The sequence below is a fragment of the Staurois parvus genome, unplaced genomic scaffold, assembly GCF_062004578.1.
Source record: "Staurois parvus isolate SC_StPar_1 unplaced genomic scaffold, SC_StPar_1.0 ptg000089l, whole genome shotgun sequence".
NCBI lineage: Eukaryota > Metazoa > Chordata > Amphibia > Anura > Ranidae > Staurois > Staurois parvus.
This window is the reverse complement of record NW_028317885.1, coordinates 3,481,705-3,499,821: the sequence shown is the minus strand read 5'-3', so window position 1 is coordinate 3,499,821 and position 18,117 is coordinate 3,481,705. Positions and strand designations below refer to the sequence as shown.

The window sequence follows — 18,117 nt, the reverse complement described above, 5'->3', positions numbered from 1 at the left end:
ATAAAATGGCGTGGGGTCCCCCATAAATCCAGCTTGGCAGGTCAGGATAGGGGGGGAAGAGCGAGCGCCCCCCACTCCTGAACCATACCAAGCCACATACCCTCAACATGGGGAGGGTGCTTAGGGGGAGACTATGGGGGGAGCCATTAGGGGGAGAAATTTGGGGGGAGCCAAGTGTCAGTGTTAGTCTGGGTTTTTTTTTTCATTTGGGTTGGATCTATCTCGGGGGACATTTATTTTTTGGGTGGGCGTTTTGAATAAAGAACTGGTCGTGTGGTTTTATTTACTTTGCACTTATTTGGTGAATGAGTAGCAGTACTATGTACCCCATACTAGTTCACATGGGGGGTCTGAGATCCAGGGTCCCCTTGTTAAAGGGGGCTTCCAGATTCTGATAAGTCACCGCTGCCCCAGCGCATCCCCCAAGTTGTAGGCCTGTGGCCTGGTATGGTTCAGAAGGGGGGTGCTCGTGGGGGGAACCCCGTTGACAGCAGATGTGTCATAGTTGTTAAGAACGTGGCGACTGCCCACTCCTTAACAACCAGCTATTTACTGGTTGTTAAGGACACGGTGACCACTTGCTCCTTAACAACCAGCTGTTTACTAGTTGACAAGGATGCTCGCAGTTGCCAGCTCCTTGACAACCAGCTAAAATAAAGTACAATCTTTAACTATCACATGCCTTGACCACTTTTTATTTACCACATGTATTTAATTATTTATTTCCTTAAGTGAATTGACTTTAACGCAGTTTTATGCGATATTTACAGCAAGTTTTTACTTTTTGAGTTAAATACCACATAAAGGGATAGAGAATTGACATTTTCAGCATTGCATGCAGTATTTGGGCTAAAATTGTCAGATCACCTAATTACCGCATGCGATCTGCTTTAGTCTGGGGGTTTTTTTTTTCATTTGGGTTGGATTTATCTCGGGGGACATTTATTTTTTTGGGGGAGAGTTTTGAATAAAGAACTGGCTGTGTGGTTTTATTTACTTTGCACTATTTTGGTGAATGAGTAGCAGTACTATGTACCCCATACTAGTTCACATGGAGGGTCTGAGATCCAGGGTCCCCTTGTTAAAGGGGGCTTCCAGATTCTGATAAGTCACCGCTGCCCCAACGCATCCCCCAAGCTGTAGGCCTGTGGCCTGGTATGGTTCAGAAGGGGGGTGCTCGTGGGGGGAACCCCATTGACAGCAGATGTGTCATAGTTGTTAAGGACGTGGCGACTGCCCACTCCTTAACAACCAGCTATTTACTGGTTGTTAAGGACACGGTGACCACTCGCTCCTTAACAACCAGCTGTTTACTGGTTGACAAGGATGCTCGCAGCTGTCAGCTCCTTGACAACCAGCCCAAATAAAGTACAATCTTTAACTATCGCATGCCTTGACCAGTTTTTATTTACCACATGTATTTAATTATTTATTTCCTTAAGTGAATTGACTTTAACGCAGTTTTATGTGATATTTACAGCAAGTTTTTACTTTTTGAGTTAAATACCACATAAAGGGATAGAGAATTGATATTTTTAGCATTGCATGCGGTATTTGGGATAAAAGTGTCAGATCACCTAATTACCGCATGTAATCTGCTTTAGTGAATTGAGCCCTATAACCTTAAATCCTGCCAAGCACAAAGTAACCGATAAATCAAGAATTATGACTTGCTTATCATTATTTATTTACAGATCACTTTAAATGCCACTCTATATTTAGACTTTCACTGGACTATAGCACTATGCAACATTATGCAACACAAATACATAAAATGGGTTGACTGCATATCTAGCAGCTCTTTACAGATATGTGGGGGCATATGACCTTTGCCAGTGTTCCTGTGTATTGTCTTTTTTCTGTTTCTTTATTTTCTCTATTTTATAATTCAAAGACAAATAGATAGGTGAGTGATACCCAGCAAATGCCAGAAACAGGTAAAGACAAGCTGTATCCATGAACCGCAACTTTGTACTCAATTCAACTCCTGGACCTCCCATGTTATTGTAAAGAGAGATTGTAAAAACATACTTAATTTTTGTTCATACATAGTCATCAAAAGCTAAGAAACATACGTGGATAATAATTTTAATTATACAGTGAAACAGAATATGTCTTCTAGTTTATTATGTACCAGGTAGCCCTGGTCTTGTATTCTGGTAAAACTGAATACTTCTATGTGTAACCTGCAATTTCTGTCTCATTTTCTGTGCTCACATGCATAATTCTGTACTGACTGTTATGTTTGTTATGTTATGTAATGTTATGTGCAAATCATGTTTTTCTTTATTTTTATTATTGATCTTGTATTTATATTAGTATCCTTCTCACTTGTAACTTCCTGAAGAAGCCATGATGGCGCAGCATGTAGAAGATTTTGTGCAAAGGATTCTGTTAACAGTATATAAGTATACATATATACAGTGCCTTGAAAAAGTATTCATACCCTTTTAAATTTTCCACATTTTGTCATGTTACAACCAAAAACGTAAATGTATTTTATTGGGATTTCATGTACCACATAATTGTGAATTGGAAGGAAAATGATAAATGGTTTTCAATTTTTTTTTTACAAATATGTGAAAAAAGTGGTGTGCATTTGTATTCAGCCCCCCCGGAGTCAATGCTTTGTAGAACCACCTTTCGCTGCAATTACAGCTGCAAGTCTTTTTGGGGATGTCTCTACCAGGTTTGCATATCTAGAAAGTAAAATTTTTGCCCATTCTTCTTTGCAAAATAGCTCAAGCTCTGTCAGATTGGATGGAGAGCGTCTGTGAACAGCAATTTTCAAGTCTTGCCACACATTCTCAATTGGATTTAGGTCTGGACTTTCACTAGGCCATTCTAATACATGAATATGCTTTGATCTAAACCATTCCATTGTAGCTCTGGCTTTATGTTTAGGGTCGTTGTCCTACTGGAAGGTGAACCTCCCCCCAGTTTCAAGTCTTTTGCAGACTCTTACAGGTTTTCTTCTAAGATTGCCCTGTATTTGGCTCCATCCATCTTCCCATCAGCTTCCCTGTCCCTGCTGAAGAAAAGCATCCTCACAACATGATGCTGCCACCATCATGTTTCACAGTGGGTATGGTGTGTTCAGGATGATGTGCAGTGTTAGTTTTTTGCCACACATAGTGTATTACTTTAAGGCCAAAAAGTTTAATTTTGGTCTCATCTGACCAGAGCACCTTCTTCCACATGTTTGCTGTGTCCCCCACATGGCATCTCGCAAACTGCAATGGGACTTCTTATGGCTTTCTTTCAACAATGGCTTTCTTCTTGTCACTCTTCCCTAAAGACCAGATTTGTGGAATGCATGTCTTATAGTTGTCCTGCAGACAGATTCTCCCACCTGAGCTGTGGATCTCTGCAGCTCCTCCAGAGTTACCATAGGCCTTTTGGCTGTTCCTCTGATTAATGCTTTCCTTGCCCGGCCTGTCAGTTTAGGTGGACAGCCATGTCTTGATAGGTTTGCAGTTGTGCTATACTCTTTCCATTTTCGGATGATGGATTGAACTGCTCCATGAAATGTTCAAAGCTTGGGATATTTTTTTATAACCTAACCCTGCTTTAAACTTCTCTAAAACTTTATTCCTGACCTGTCTGGTGTGTTCCTTGGCCTTCATCAAGCTGTTTGTTCACTAATGTTCTCTAACAAACCTCTGAGGGCTTCACAGAACAGCTGTATTTATACTGAGATTACACACAGGTGGACTCTATTTACTAATTAGGTGACTTCTGAAGGCAATTGGTTCCACTAGATTGTGTATTGGGTATCAGAGTATCAGAGTAAAGGGTCTGAATACAAATGCATGCCACACTTTTAAGATATGTATTTGTAAAAAAATTTTGAAAACCATTTTTCATTCTCCTTCCACTTCACCATTATGCGGCATTTCACATTAATCCCAATAAAATACATTTACGTTTTTGGTTGTAACATGACAAAATGTGGAAAATTTCAAGGGGTATGAATAATTTTTCAAGGCACTGCATGCACTGATTGAAATTTTCCAACAAGCTTGTTCATAAAATGTTGATCCTGCTAAACCAGATGAATTTTGATCCATATATGGCCATCTTTATATGTACCAACAGATTCAGATACACTAACAAATTAAAGCCAAACTCCAACTGATACTTTATAAGCAGTTACAGCAAACAGTTTTGTTCCTTTTGGGATAAAGGTTTTACATAAATAAAAGATGATCATTGTAAGCACCCCTGTCAGTGATAAATGACTTGTTTCATCGCTCTAATTGCTAGATCTCTAGAATAACTTGTTCTTTTGAACAAAATATACTTACTGGCCAGATCACCAGTTGAAAATAAAGGAAATAAAGCCTAAAATGAACACTAATGCAGCTACTATATCTAAGATAAGCTGCAAACTAATAAATGTTCACTTTTGGGTTTAATACCACATTAAATAGTTGGAGCAGTCCAGACCGCAATGACTAGGTGTCATGTTTCACAAGACTGTCATATGCCTTTAAGTGTTCTTTGTATTTTGTCTCTGCTCCTCCCTTTCCTCTGGTTTAGTTAATGCTGTATAGATAGCCCACCCCTTTTCCCAGTAATGCATTTCAGCTTCATGCCTCATGTCATGAAGCAGATCACATTATGATCTTTTGAGCAATCCAATGTTCATTGTTGTAAGATTCTCTCAGTTTATGGAATAAACTTCACAAGATCTACAAGATGTCTTCTGCATTGAGTCACTGCCTGTGTCATTCAATTAAGATTGGAGTTATCACTATCTCACCATAACTGTAAGTTACAGAGATCACACTTTCAATGCTTAGATTGGAAAGACAGAACACTAGGGTTCAAATGTTTTCTATATGACACCAGTGAAGGTGATCTTTGACTGCGGAGACATTTGATTTCTGCACCAAAACTGTTTTTAAAGCAGTATTAAATCCAAAAGCAAACATTTATTATACTGCAGCTTACCAATTCTTAGATGTGATGGGTGCAATAGTTTTTCTTTTTAGGCTTTCTTCTATATTCATCTGGTGATCTGGCTAGTAAGGTGTTGTTTTTCAAGAGCTCAAGCTCTCATCCAGATTTATCAATTACAGACATGACACAAACCATTTAACACAGGCAGGGGTGCTTTCAGTGAACAGCTTTTATTTACAGTATGTAAAACCTTTATCCCAAAAGGAAAGGACAGTTTGCCATAACTGCTTAAAAACTATTAGCTGTAGTTTAGCTTCAATTTTAGTGTTTGTAAACTTGCTAGTACTTAAAACACTCCCCTTCCCCTAGACTGACAATGCTGTTGTCCAAATCTGACCCCTGTGTTCTTCATCCAGAGTAGGGGCACTTTAATAAAGGCAGTCTGCAACTGGCCAGATCTCCAGGTGAAAAGAGAGGGAAAAAAGCCTAAGAAAAGAAAACTAATGCAGCTGCCACATCTAAGGATTGGTAAATTGCAATATATTACATCTTTGGTGTTGGGTTTAATACCACTGTAAGGTGACATAAATGATGCTAGATAATTTATGAATGTTTGAATGCATGACAAAATGAGGCTGATAACAGTGACCTAATCATGCTGCTGTTGTACATCAGGAAACATATTCCTAACATAAGGTTATTTATGTATATATATATATATATATATATATACAGTGGGGATCGAAAGTTTGGGCACCCCAGCTAAAAATTTGTATTAATGTGCATAAAGAAGCCAAGGAAAGATGGAAAAATCTCCAAAAGGCATCAAATTACAGATTAAACATTCTTATAATATGTCAACAAAAGTTAGATTTTATTTCCATCATTTACACTTTCAAAATAACCGAAAACAAAAAAATGGCTTCTGCAAAAGTTTGGGCACCCTGCAGATTTTATAGCATGCACTGCCCCCTTTGCAAAGCTGAGACCTGCCAGTGTAATGGATTGTTCTCAATCATCTGGGAAGACCAGGTTATGTCAATCTCAAAGGTTTTAAATGCCCAGACTCATCTGACCTTGCCCCAACAATCAGCACCATGGGTTCTTCTAAGAAGTTGTCTAGAAAACTGAAACTGAAAATAGTTGATGCTCACAAAGCTGGAGAAGGCTATAAGAAGATAGCAAAGCGTTTTCAGATGTCAATATCCTCTGTTCGGAATGTAATTAAGAAATGGCAGTCATCAGGAACAGTGGAAGTTAAAGCAAGATCTGGAAGACCAAGAAAAATATCAGACAGAACAGCTCGCAGGATTGTGAGAAAAACAATTCAAAACCCATGTTTGACTGCATGATCCCTCCAGAAAGATCTGGCAGACACTGGAGTTGTGGTACACTGTTCCACTATAAAGAGATACTTGTACAAATATGGTCTTCATGGAAGAGTCATCAGAAAAAAACCTCTTCTACATCCTCACCACAAAAATCATCGTTTGAACTTTGCAAATGAACATATAGACAAGCCTGATGCATTTTGGAAACAAGTTCTGTGGACCGATGAGGTTAAAATTGAACTTTTTGGCTGGAATGAGCAAAGGTACGTTTGGAGAAGAAGGGGCACAAAATTTAATGAAAAGAACCTCTGTCCAACTGTTAAGCATGGGGTTGGATCAATCATGCTTTGGGGTTGTGTTGCAGCCAGTGGCACAGGGAACATCTCACGAGTAGAAGGAAAAATGGATTCAATAAAATTTCACCAAATTTTGGATGGTAACTTGATGCCATCTGTGAAAAAGCTGAAGTTAAAGAGAGGATGGCTTCTACAAATGAATAATGATTCTAAACACACCTCGAAATCCACAGGGGATTACATCAAGAGGCGTAAACTGAAGGTTTTGCCATGGCCTTCACAATCTCCTGACCTCAACATAATTGAAAATCTATGGATAGACCTTAAAAGAGCAGTGCGTGACAGACAGCCCAGAAATCTTAAAGAACTGGAAGACTTTTGTAAGGAAGAATGGGCAAAGATACCTCAAACAAGAATTGAAAGACTCTTGGCTGGCTACAAAAAGCGTTTACAAGCTATGATACTTGCCAAAGGGGGCAGTACAAGATATTAACTCTGCAGGGTGCCCAAACTTTTGCAGACGCCATTTTTTTGTTTTCGGTTATTTTGAAAGTGTAAATGATGGAAATAAAATCTAACTTTTGTTGACATATTATAAGAATGTCTAATCTGTAATTTGATGCCTTTTGGAGATTTTTCCATCTTTCCTTGGCTTCTTTATGCACATTAATACAAATTTTTAGCTGCGGTGCCCAAACTTTCGATCCCCACTGTATATATATATATATACACAGGCAGAATTTTGGATTTTCTCAGCTATTTACCAAAACATATTCAAGTTATAGTTATATAATAGATATGGGCTGAAAGTGCACGCTCTCATGCTTAATTTGAGGGTATGTACATCCAAATTGCACAAAGGGTTTAGGAATTACAGCTCTTAAGAATAACCATCCCCCCTTTTTCATGGGACCAAAAGCAATTGGACAGTTGAATCAAAAGCTGTTTTATGGCCAGGTGTGGGTTACTCCTTTATTATTTCTTCATCAATTAAGCAGGTAAAAGGTTTGGATCTATAATTCCTAAACCCTTCCTCCAATTTGGATGTACATACCCTCAAATTAAACCTGAGAGTGTGCACTCTCAGCCCATATCCATTTTATGACTACAGCTTGAATATGTTCTGGTAAATAGCTGAAAAAAATAATAAAATTGTGCCTGTGTCCAAATATATATGGACCTAACTGTGTGTATGTATATATATGTCAAATTTAATAGAGTTATTGCTGCACCTAGTAGTCCCTTCATGCTTTTGTGTGCCTCTAACAATATCAGCATGCAGTGTGTGAGCATGCTATATGTGAAGTGGAACGCGTTTCTGGCACAAGGTCAGCATCAGCTTTTTAAAGACAAGCTGGCTACTTTCCATCAGCTGATGAAGGACACTATTCATAAAATTAACTCATGATTATTTAATACTTGTGTTTTTCATCCACGATGCAATGCATCGTGATCACCCCGAATCCACTGCAATAGTCTAGTATGAACAGTCAGGGTCATGTGTCAGTCTGTAAACTGTGCAGAGCATTCTTGGACATGCTGTTCAGAACTGACTGGACCTTCTATGTTAGAATTCCATTTGCTTAAATGAATTTTCTTTTTTTAGTACAGTTGGTACCCGCAGCAAACAACTGTCTTACAATATATTCACAGTGAGATTGCCATACAACCTCACAGAAAGTTGCCTTCATGAATGTTAATTTATTAAGCTTGACTTGAATATTACAAGGATAAGGTTCAGGTTCGTTGCTGCCTTGGGCTCGAGGCAAATCCTGCAGGCTCACAATTCGGGGTTAAGTGAATATATGCACAGATTCATCTAGGAAAACCATATGCGTTGCCTTTGAACTATTATCAGTAGAAAATGCAATAATGGGGCTTTCAGCTAAACCAGCCCCCTCATTATTATAGGGGGGTTACTGAGCAGCCACAGTGTCAGTAAATTGAAAGCTGTGGTAGGAAAATCATGGGGTAGCTGACAAGCTAGAAACATTTTCACTTTAGATTCCTAAGGCAATGGTTTGGGGAAAGCTATGTCTTAAAGCTGAACTCCATGAATTCAGCTACTTTGTAATATGTGCAGGCATATTATAAGTTGAAGTGGTTGGAACCCTCAGACATGAAATATGAACAAAGCATATCCCTCTATAGCCGGGTTTCTTAACCAGGGTTCCTCCAGAGTTTTTGCAAGGGGTTCCTTGAGCAATGAGCGATTTCTGCTTCTCAGATAAGTTCCCACTGACACCATTGATCTTTTTAGCTATCTGTAAGACGGCAATCCTTCCCAATGACCATAAGCGTAAGAAGCATTCTTCCCATTGACCATCACACTAATGTATCATGAGTTGTAGATATAATACATTTTTAGCAGGAGTTCCCCGAGACCAAAGTTATTTCAAGGGTTCCCCTCTGTTGAAAAAGTTGAGAAAGTCTGTTCTATAGTGTACACTTGTCTCAATAAAGAGCTCTAAAGAGGAATTCCAAGAAAAAATTTTTTGCCCATGACCACCGCTTGTTTTTGTTTAGGGGTATGGGAAGCAGAGGTATACTTACCTAATCTGCCGATCCTCCAAGGGCAAGACCAGTCCCTGCCGCTCCTGCAGCTACTGCATGGGACAAAAAATGGAGTTCTGCTTTAAGTGTCATATTCTGTCTGTTGCTTCATTCCTCTGCTATCAGCATAATTTTTTTTTCTAATAATAGAAAAATTATGACAGGGAAGGGACCTCAAGTAGACACAGCTCTTTTCCTCTGAGCTGTGTGAAGGGAGTCTGTCCCTTCCATCCAATCACCTCTCAGAGCTCTCCTCACTAGTTCTGCTATGTGTAATTTCAGCTTTCTGCCATCTTTTTTTCTGAACTCTCAGACAAGCTTTATAAATTCAGCACTTTGAACGGATGTAGAAAAGAGAAGACTGCAGATGTATAGGTACAACTGATGAAGGAGGATTTGTTTCATCTTTGTGTATCACCTGTGGCCAGTCACTTCCTTAGGGATATGTAAGGGTTTACAAAAACTTTAAGTTCAACAAGGTACATGCCACCTCATGGACTTATCCCTTTAATTTGCATCTGACATTTTCATGAAGCGCCATCACTACCATTAAAGAGCTCTGATGCTGGACCTTCTGGTGTCAGCTCCTTCAGCTGTGGAATTGCATGCAGCTGCTGTGCCCGTCCCTATCCTCCTCCTGCCCAATCACAGAGCGCTTTATATTTTGTAAACTCATTTAGTGAATGGGCAATATATGGAAAGGGTCGGCAGAGCTGCTGTATGTGAGAAGACAGTGTCTCTCCTGTCGGAGCCCCAGCATTGTAGCATTTGCTATCCTCCAGGAGCTCCATAAAACTACCAGATGCACATAACCTAGATAAGCCGAGGCTCAGCTGCATTAGGATGATCTGACACACCCCTCCTGCCCTCCCCTTCACTGAGAAAAGTTATTTCACTGATTATAATACAAGTAGCATGATCTGTGAATGAGGGAGAGTCTGATCAGCCAAAGAATTCACTCCCCCATTCACGGATTGTGTTACATGTAGTGTAATCAGTGAAAGAACATTTCTCAATGAAGAAGGAGGAAGGAGGTGGTGTCTTTCCATCAGATCATGTTAATGGAGCTGAACCCAGAGACTGGTAACCCATGCAGTGTCGGACGTTCAGCAACAGAAAAAGGATAGGGCAGGGGTAGGCAACCTGCGGCTCTCTAGCTGTTGTGGAACTACATTTCCCATGAGGCATTGCAACATTACAAAACTGACAGTTACAGCTATGACTTGTAGAGGCATGATGGAACATGTAGTCCTGCAACAGCTGGAGAGCCGCAGGTTGCCTACCCCTGGGATAGGGCATCCCTGTAGTGAAGATTTCTACAGAATCCAGCAGTGTGCACATCATGGAATATATTTCATTACAGGTAAGTGATGTCATTAAAGCTGTAGAGAAAAATAAAAGTTTTAGCTAAACTTTAGCTTAAAAAATTATTTTCTGTGTATATATTTGTATGTCTTTAGTGTTTTTCTTCCTGGAGACTCAACACTCTTAGGAGTGCAGCCCCTGTTTTGCCCTGCACCCTTTGTCATAGAGATACCAGTCAACATGTGCAGTGGATTAGGTCTTTTTAAAATTACTTTTCCTTAAAGTGGTTGAAAACACTTACATTTACCCAGTGAAGTGACTGGCCTCAGGTTACACACAGAGATGAAACAAATCCTCCTACAGTTGTACCTGTCTATCTGCATTCTTCTCTTCTATACATCTACTCAAAGTGCTGAAATTGTTTGTCTGATAGTTAAGAAGAAAAGGGGGCAAAGAGCTGAAATTACACTCAGTGAGGAGAGCTCTGAGAGCCGATTGGAAGGAAAAGACACACCCCCCTCCACACAGCTCACAGGAACAGAGATGAAGCTGTCAATCTACTGGAGTTCCCTCCCCTGTCACCATTTTTTCTTCAGGTGTCAGGAAATTTTGTCTGAAGTGATTCATGCTGATAGCAGAGGAACGAAGAAGCAGACAGAAATGACACTTTGTGCTCTTAATAGATACAAGAACACACTATAGAGTAATATGCTTTGTTCATATTTCATGTCTGAGGTTTAAAACCCCTTTTAAAAAATTAGAAAAAATATAAAAAAAATGTTTTCATATGCTGCACGAAGTGAAAACTTAAAGGTTCAGTACCAAGGAGAGCAGGACTCCATAGGGAATCATAATATATCTGATACCTTTCCTCAGCCTGAAATATGCAAAAGTCTTGCAAAAGGTGAGCACTGGATCCAAAAGGTGAAAACATGGGATCCAGTCAAGGGAGGCAGTTCTCTGTAATGCAGGGTATCCTCGAGGGTCCCTGAGAAAGTCCAAGCAAAGGCAAGCAGATGGCCAGTATGTTTTGGGGGCTCATTGGTTGGCCAATGTCAGTGAATGTTACCTGACTGGCAAATGTGTGTTATAAACAGGGCTAATTTGAACTATGCTGCTAAATTGTGAAAATCTGCATTGTCCCCTGTTATTAGAAGGCCAGAAAGGCAGGGAAAGAGATACTTTGGTTAAATAACACAGGTCTGAGATATGCACCCACTGCTATGTTTTTCCCTTGTGATACCATATAGTATTACATACATTGTATTGGATATAATAGGAAACAAGCAAACAAGGTTATGTTCCCAACAGTTCACTCAAACAGTCATCACGTGAGATGAACCGCAGAAGCTAAGAAGAACTTGGGGGTACACAACTTTTGGGAACATTAATCACATAAGAAGTACTGGGGACTTACGTGATGTAACTTTTTCTTACTTTGAAAGTTTTTGCACATGCTTAACACACATTTCACTTCATACACAAAACGTAACGTGCTAGTATTAGGTTTTTGTAAAACGGTTTGTTAAAATTTTTAATCTGTAGTCCACTATGACATGTGCATCTCCACCTACTCTCTAAGGTCTCATGTACACTGCTGCTCCTAAACGTGAGTTTATCCTCTGAACTTAACTCAATAAAAGCCTATACACATAAGCTTTTACCAGAGTTTAGGAGCAGCAGAGTTTAGTGGCAGTTAAATGTTCCTCTCCTGAATGCAATAATCACGTTCAGGAGAGGAACATTTTGGCCAAAAAACACATGTAAACGCGGCGAAACGCAGCTGAACTCTAGCCGCATTTAGTGCTGGGGTGTTTATCCATGTCAATGGAAAATACTCTGGCCAATCAAATAAATAAATGTCCAAGCGCTAAACATGGGCAAACACGGTAGCGTTTTTCTGCTGCCAAGAGAGTTTATCGACTAGGTGAGTTTATGTGTACATGAGGCCTAACAATGAATCTGACTCATACCCAAAAAGACTGAGTGCTGTAATAAAATCAAAAGGTGCTTCAACAAAGTATTAGTTTAAGGGTGTGCACACTTATGCAACCATATTATTTTAGTTTTTTTATTTTTACTTCCCTCCACCTAAAAGATTTCAGTTTGTTGTTCAACTGAGTTGTACAGTTTATAGGTCACATTAAATATATATATATATATATATATATATATATACTGTATATATGTATTATATACACAGCTCAAAAAAGTAAAGAGACACTTTGAAAACACATCAAATCTCAATGGGGAAAAATATCATGCTGGATATCTATACTGGTATGGACTGGGTAATGTGTTAGGGACATAAGGCTGCCGCATCGTTTGATGGAAATTAAAATTATCAAACTACAGAGGACTGAATTCAAAGACACCCTGAAAATCAAAGTTAAAAAAATGATGCAGCAGGCTACTCCTTTTTGCTGAAATTTCATTGCAGCAACTCAAAATATTCCTCAGTAGTTTGTATGGCCCCCATGTGCTTGTATGCATGCCTGACAATGTCGGGGCATGCTCCTAATGAGACAAAGGATGGTGTCCTGGGGTATTTCCTCCCAGATCTGGACCCCAGGGCATCACTCAGCTCCTGGACAGTCTGAGGTGTAACCTGGCGGCGTTGGATGGACCGAAACATGATATCCCAGAGGTGTTCTATTGGATTTAGGTCAGGCGTGCGTGGGGTCCATTCACTAGTATCAATTCCTTCATCCTCCAGGAACTGCCTGTATACTCTCACCACATGAGGCTGGGTATTGTCATGCACTAGGAGGAACCCAGGACCTACTGCACCAGCGTAGGGTCTGACAATGGGTCCAAAAATTTCATCCCCATACCTAATGCCATTGTCTAGCCTGTAGAGGTTTATGCGTCCCTCCATGGATATGCCTCCCAAGACTGACCAATAACTGACCCACCACCAAAACGGTCATGCTGAACAATGTTACAGGATAACATTCTCCGTGGCTTCTTCAGACCCTTTCACATCTGTCACATGTGCTCAGGGTGAACCTGCTCTCATCTGTGATAAGCACAGATTGCAAGTGGCAGATCTGCCAACAATTCTAGTGTTCAATGGTAAATGCCAATCAAGCTCTATGGTGCTGGGCAGTGAGCACAGGGACCTCTAGAGGACGTTGGGCCCTCAGGCCACCCTCATGAAGTCTGTTTCTGATTCTTAGGTCAGAGACATTCACACCAGTGGCCTGCTGGAGGTCATTTTGTAGGGCTCTGGCAGTGCTCATCCTGTTCCTCCTTGCACAAAGGAGCAGATACCGGTCCTGCTGATCCAGCTCTCCTATAGTAACTGCCTGTCTCCTGGAATCTCCTCCATGCTCTTGAGACTGTGCTGGGAGAAACAGCAAACCTTCTGGCAATGGCACATACTGATGTGCCATCCTGGAGGAGTTGTACTGCCTGTGCAACCTCTGTAGGATCCACGTATCGCCTCATGCGACCAGTAGTGACACCGACCCTAGCCAAATGCAAAACTAGTGAAAAACAGTCAGAAAAGATGAGTAGGGAAAAAAATTCAAGTGGCCTCCACCTGTAAAACCATTTCTGTTTTGGGGGTCATTTCATTGTTGCCCATCTAGTGCACCTGTTGTTAATTTCATTGACATCAAAGAACCTGAAACTGATTAACAACCCCCTCTGCTACTCAACTGACCAGATCAATATCTCAGGCATTTAATTGACTTGATGTGCTATACTCTTGATTAAAAAGTGTTCCTTTAATTTTTTTGAGAAATATATATATATACACTAACAGGCACTTGGTTGTTAATTTGATTATGAAAAAAAAATTGCATTAAACATACATTCCACCGGGAAGTGGAAGTTACTGTAAACAGCTGTGCAGAGACTGATAGGTCGCGGTGGACGCGTTCCTGGTCTCTAAACACAGATCAGCACGATTTATCAAATTCATCTTTTCTCATCTGAGTCTTTGTTGAACTAGAAATTTAATAGAGCAGCTGAGGATTTTACAATCTTTTGGAAGATGTGAAGAAAGGGATGTGAACTTTAGCACACCCTGTAAAGCATAAATTCTGTACCAAAAGAATATGCGCTCTGTACATTAGGTCAATAATTACTCACCCTCTTTGGCCATCTACCAAGAAGCCCCGCCTTTTAAAACATAGCTCGCAATGTGAAAGTGTAACCAGGCCCAGAAGTAGCAGAAGGGTTTTGATATATACCGGTGGCTTGTGCTTTAACCCCCCGCAAAGGATTTGGCAAGGAAAGCTTAGATCTCATGTCTCAACACTTTCAAAGGTTAAACAAGAATAAAATGTTTGCAGAAAGGATGTTACTAACTCATACCTAATGTAAATAGTAACATGCTCTGGAGTTTTTAATTGGTTCGGATTTTTAAACAAGCTGGTGCGTTAATGAGTGTAATGACAAGTCGAATAAACAGTGAGATACTAACGCCTCTTCCCTGTTCGTGTAATTCAACCTTTCAACATCTTGCAGAGTTGTAATACCAAAACCATAAAACATGACCTCTAAGAACTGCCTGACGTGCAGCAGCGAGTCTGCCCACCGCTCCAGCTGAGCAGCCATTTATTATAGGAATGCATTTACTGGAGAGTTTTCAGTATGGTAGAGGTGGGAGCTTCCATTACATAGAAAGATCATGCCATCAGCCATTCATTTCAACAAAAAATCTTACCATGAAATATGTGCACTTAAAGGCTAAGTATACCTTTTGCAATAAATAAATAACTGCACATATTTTTGCAGGACAAAAATTGCATTCATGTTTTTATTTTTTTTTGCATAAGAGCCTGGAAAGCACTGATGGTTGAACTGGATGGACTTTTGTCTTTTTTCAGGCAGACTAACTATGTAACCACGAACAGTGGATCAAGGGTGTAATGCCAGGCTCCTGCAGACTCTTTCTCGCTATGGACATTCAGTTATGACGCTGAAGTAAAAAGTAAGGGACTGGGACTAAAAGTAAAGCTTGCCATGTATTATACAATTTTCTTATTCAATTTCCTTTATATTTACCTGCCTCATTTCATGCAAATTGGAAAGTGTTTAGGTTTGGCCTCATATTATATGGTATGGTAAATCTAAAGGAAAATTGTAAAAAGTATGTCCAGTCTTAGTGAGGGAAAATTTTTAAAATTTTAAGCAGAAAAGTGAAATATTTTTCCAGTGGGGGGGCTATAAACGCATGGTTCAATCACATTTTTACTGCTCCCTAAAGTGCAAGTGTAAACCTAGCCTTATATAGACATCAAAAAGACTTGATGCTGCAGCTGGGCACCACCATCTTGAATGTGATGTCAGCAGATTCAAGTGACACTCTATAGTATTCTCCTTTGCACCTCCCCTGGCAGCTACATAAAAGGTTAGGTAGGAAGGTGAAGGTAGGGGGAGAGGAGCTGGGCCAGCACAGACAGTAATTAGACACTCTCTCACTTGATGCTGTTGACGATCATAGTAAATATTTATTTCCTACAATTATTATTATTTTTTTATTATTATACAGTATTTATAAAGCGCCAATAGTTCGCTCAGCACTGTACATTACAGAGGGGGACAGAACATGTGACAGAACAATACCAATACAATGCAGAACATGAGGGGATTAACCTCCCTGGCGGTATGATTATTTCAGATTTTTGGTGCTGAAAGCGGTACCATTTTTTTGCATGGAAATATGTATTTTTTTTATTGTAGGCCTGTAATTTTTAGGAAAAACTCACTGAAATCTGTCCGAACAAGAGTCTAGTAAACATCCCGGGTATGATAAAATTTGAAACACAAAATCATAAATTATAATTTAATAAATAATCATAAAAATAATATAAAAATAATAAAAAATTTAATTCAATAATATAATCAAACCAAAAACACTGAAATGTGAAATATAGCGCCAAGTTCGCACATTGCTGAGCTCAGTCGCAAAATCGTTTTCAGTGTCTGATGACGAATTTCCTCCACGAATCATTATCACTCAATTCTGCAAGTGGTTCTGATTTACTATCGCTGTTCTCTAGCTGATCTAAACCGCTTTTGACCTAAAGGGACACTTTTTGGACGCCATGGACATTTCTCAGTTTCCAGGCAGAAAGAACAGACAAAATGCAGGCAGGGCACAGAACAAAGCACTAGGGACAAAATGTATGTGAAATTGGTTGAGACAGCAATGTTTTACTATGTAAAATGTAAAAAAAAAAAAATGACATTTTTTAAAATTTTTAAATTTCCCGCCGCCGGCGGCGGCGGCAACCGTACGTCCCGACGTCACAGGGACAGGACACAGAAGCCGGATGCCGGCATCGGCCGGAGGAGATGGCCGGGGACGCTGCAGGGGACACATCGTGGGAGCGCAGGGTAAGGTAAGTGAAGAACACATGCCGGAGCAGTGCCGCATGGTATTCCCGAGTGTAGCTCGGGGTTACCGCTTTTGGTACTGAAATGTTACCCCGAGCTACACTCGGGAATACCGCCAGGGAGGTTAAGGGCCCTGCTCTTTCGAGCTTACAATCTAGGAGGGAGGGGATGGTGGCACAGGAGGAGATAGCTGTGGGGGATGGAGTGGTAGGAAGAGTGGAGGAGGTCGGCAGGTTAGCAGGGGGTTTTCAGGGTGCGCCTAAAGGAGATGGGTTTTCAGGGTGCGCCTAAAGGAGAGAAGAGTAGGTGATAATCTGATGGGTTGGGGCAGGGAGTTCCAGAGGATGGGTGACACCCTGGAGAAGTCCTGGAGGCGGGCATGGGAGGAGGAGACCATCAGCTCTAGTGTCCATAATGTGGTATTTTCCTTATTCATGCTATTCTTATGAATGAAGAACATCTGACTTGAAGAGAAAACATTCTAGCAACATTCATTTTTGTCAGCGTTCACACAGAACGAATGTACATGCAGTTTCCCAGGGCGAATAGCTCTGCAAGGATCAGAGTGACACTATAAGGTCTGTACTTTTGAAAACAATTCAGCAATTTATATCCTTACAAGTTACAATTAATTGTTTTAAGAACTTTAGACCTAACAGAAATGTAGAAAATATAATAATGACGCTAATTTCTAAATTAGGGAGGGGAATCTGCTTTTAAACTACTATAATCAAGATGATTATGTAGGAATGCCTGAATAAACATATATATATATATATATATATGCATACATACCTGCATTAAAGTGGTTGTAAACCTCAGATAAGAAATGTGAACAAAGCATATCCCCCTGTAGTGTGTACTTGTCTCAATTAAGAGCACTAAGTGTCATTTCTTTCCGCTGTTTTGTTCCTCTGCTAAAAGCATGAATCACTTCTGACACATTTTCCTGACACCAACAGAAAAATGGTGAAAGGGGAGGGGCCCCCAAGAGATTGACAGGGTAAGCTCTGTTCCTGTGAGCTTTGTAGAGGGGGGGGTGTCCCTTTCCTCCAATCAGCTCTCAGAGTTCTCCCCGGAGCTCTGCAGTGTTGTTTCAGCTCTCTGCTCCCTTTTTTTTCTGAACTTTCAGACAAGCTTTATAAATTCAGCACTTTGAACAGAAAAAAGAAAACTGCAGATGAACAGGTACAACTTATGTAGGAGGATTTGTTTTATCTGTGTATCACCAATGATGTCACATGGGGCAGGGTCACTTGGGTGATGTCCCTGGGTGGCCTCTCTGCTTACATATTTAACAACTGTCAAACCACCGGAGCAGGCAGTAGGCTGGAAGCCATTGCTGGGAGCACAGACTATTTTTAAAGTTCTTGTAC

General features: G+C 40.3%; 1 protein-coding gene across 1 annotated transcript in view; it reads right to left on the bottom strand.

Moving 5' to 3' along the window:
* FBN1 (fibrillin 1) overlaps window positions 1-18,117 on the bottom strand; it is a 374,110-nt gene that overhangs the window by 225,104 nt on the left and 130,889 nt on the right. The gene's annotated exons all lie outside the window — the stretch shown is intronic.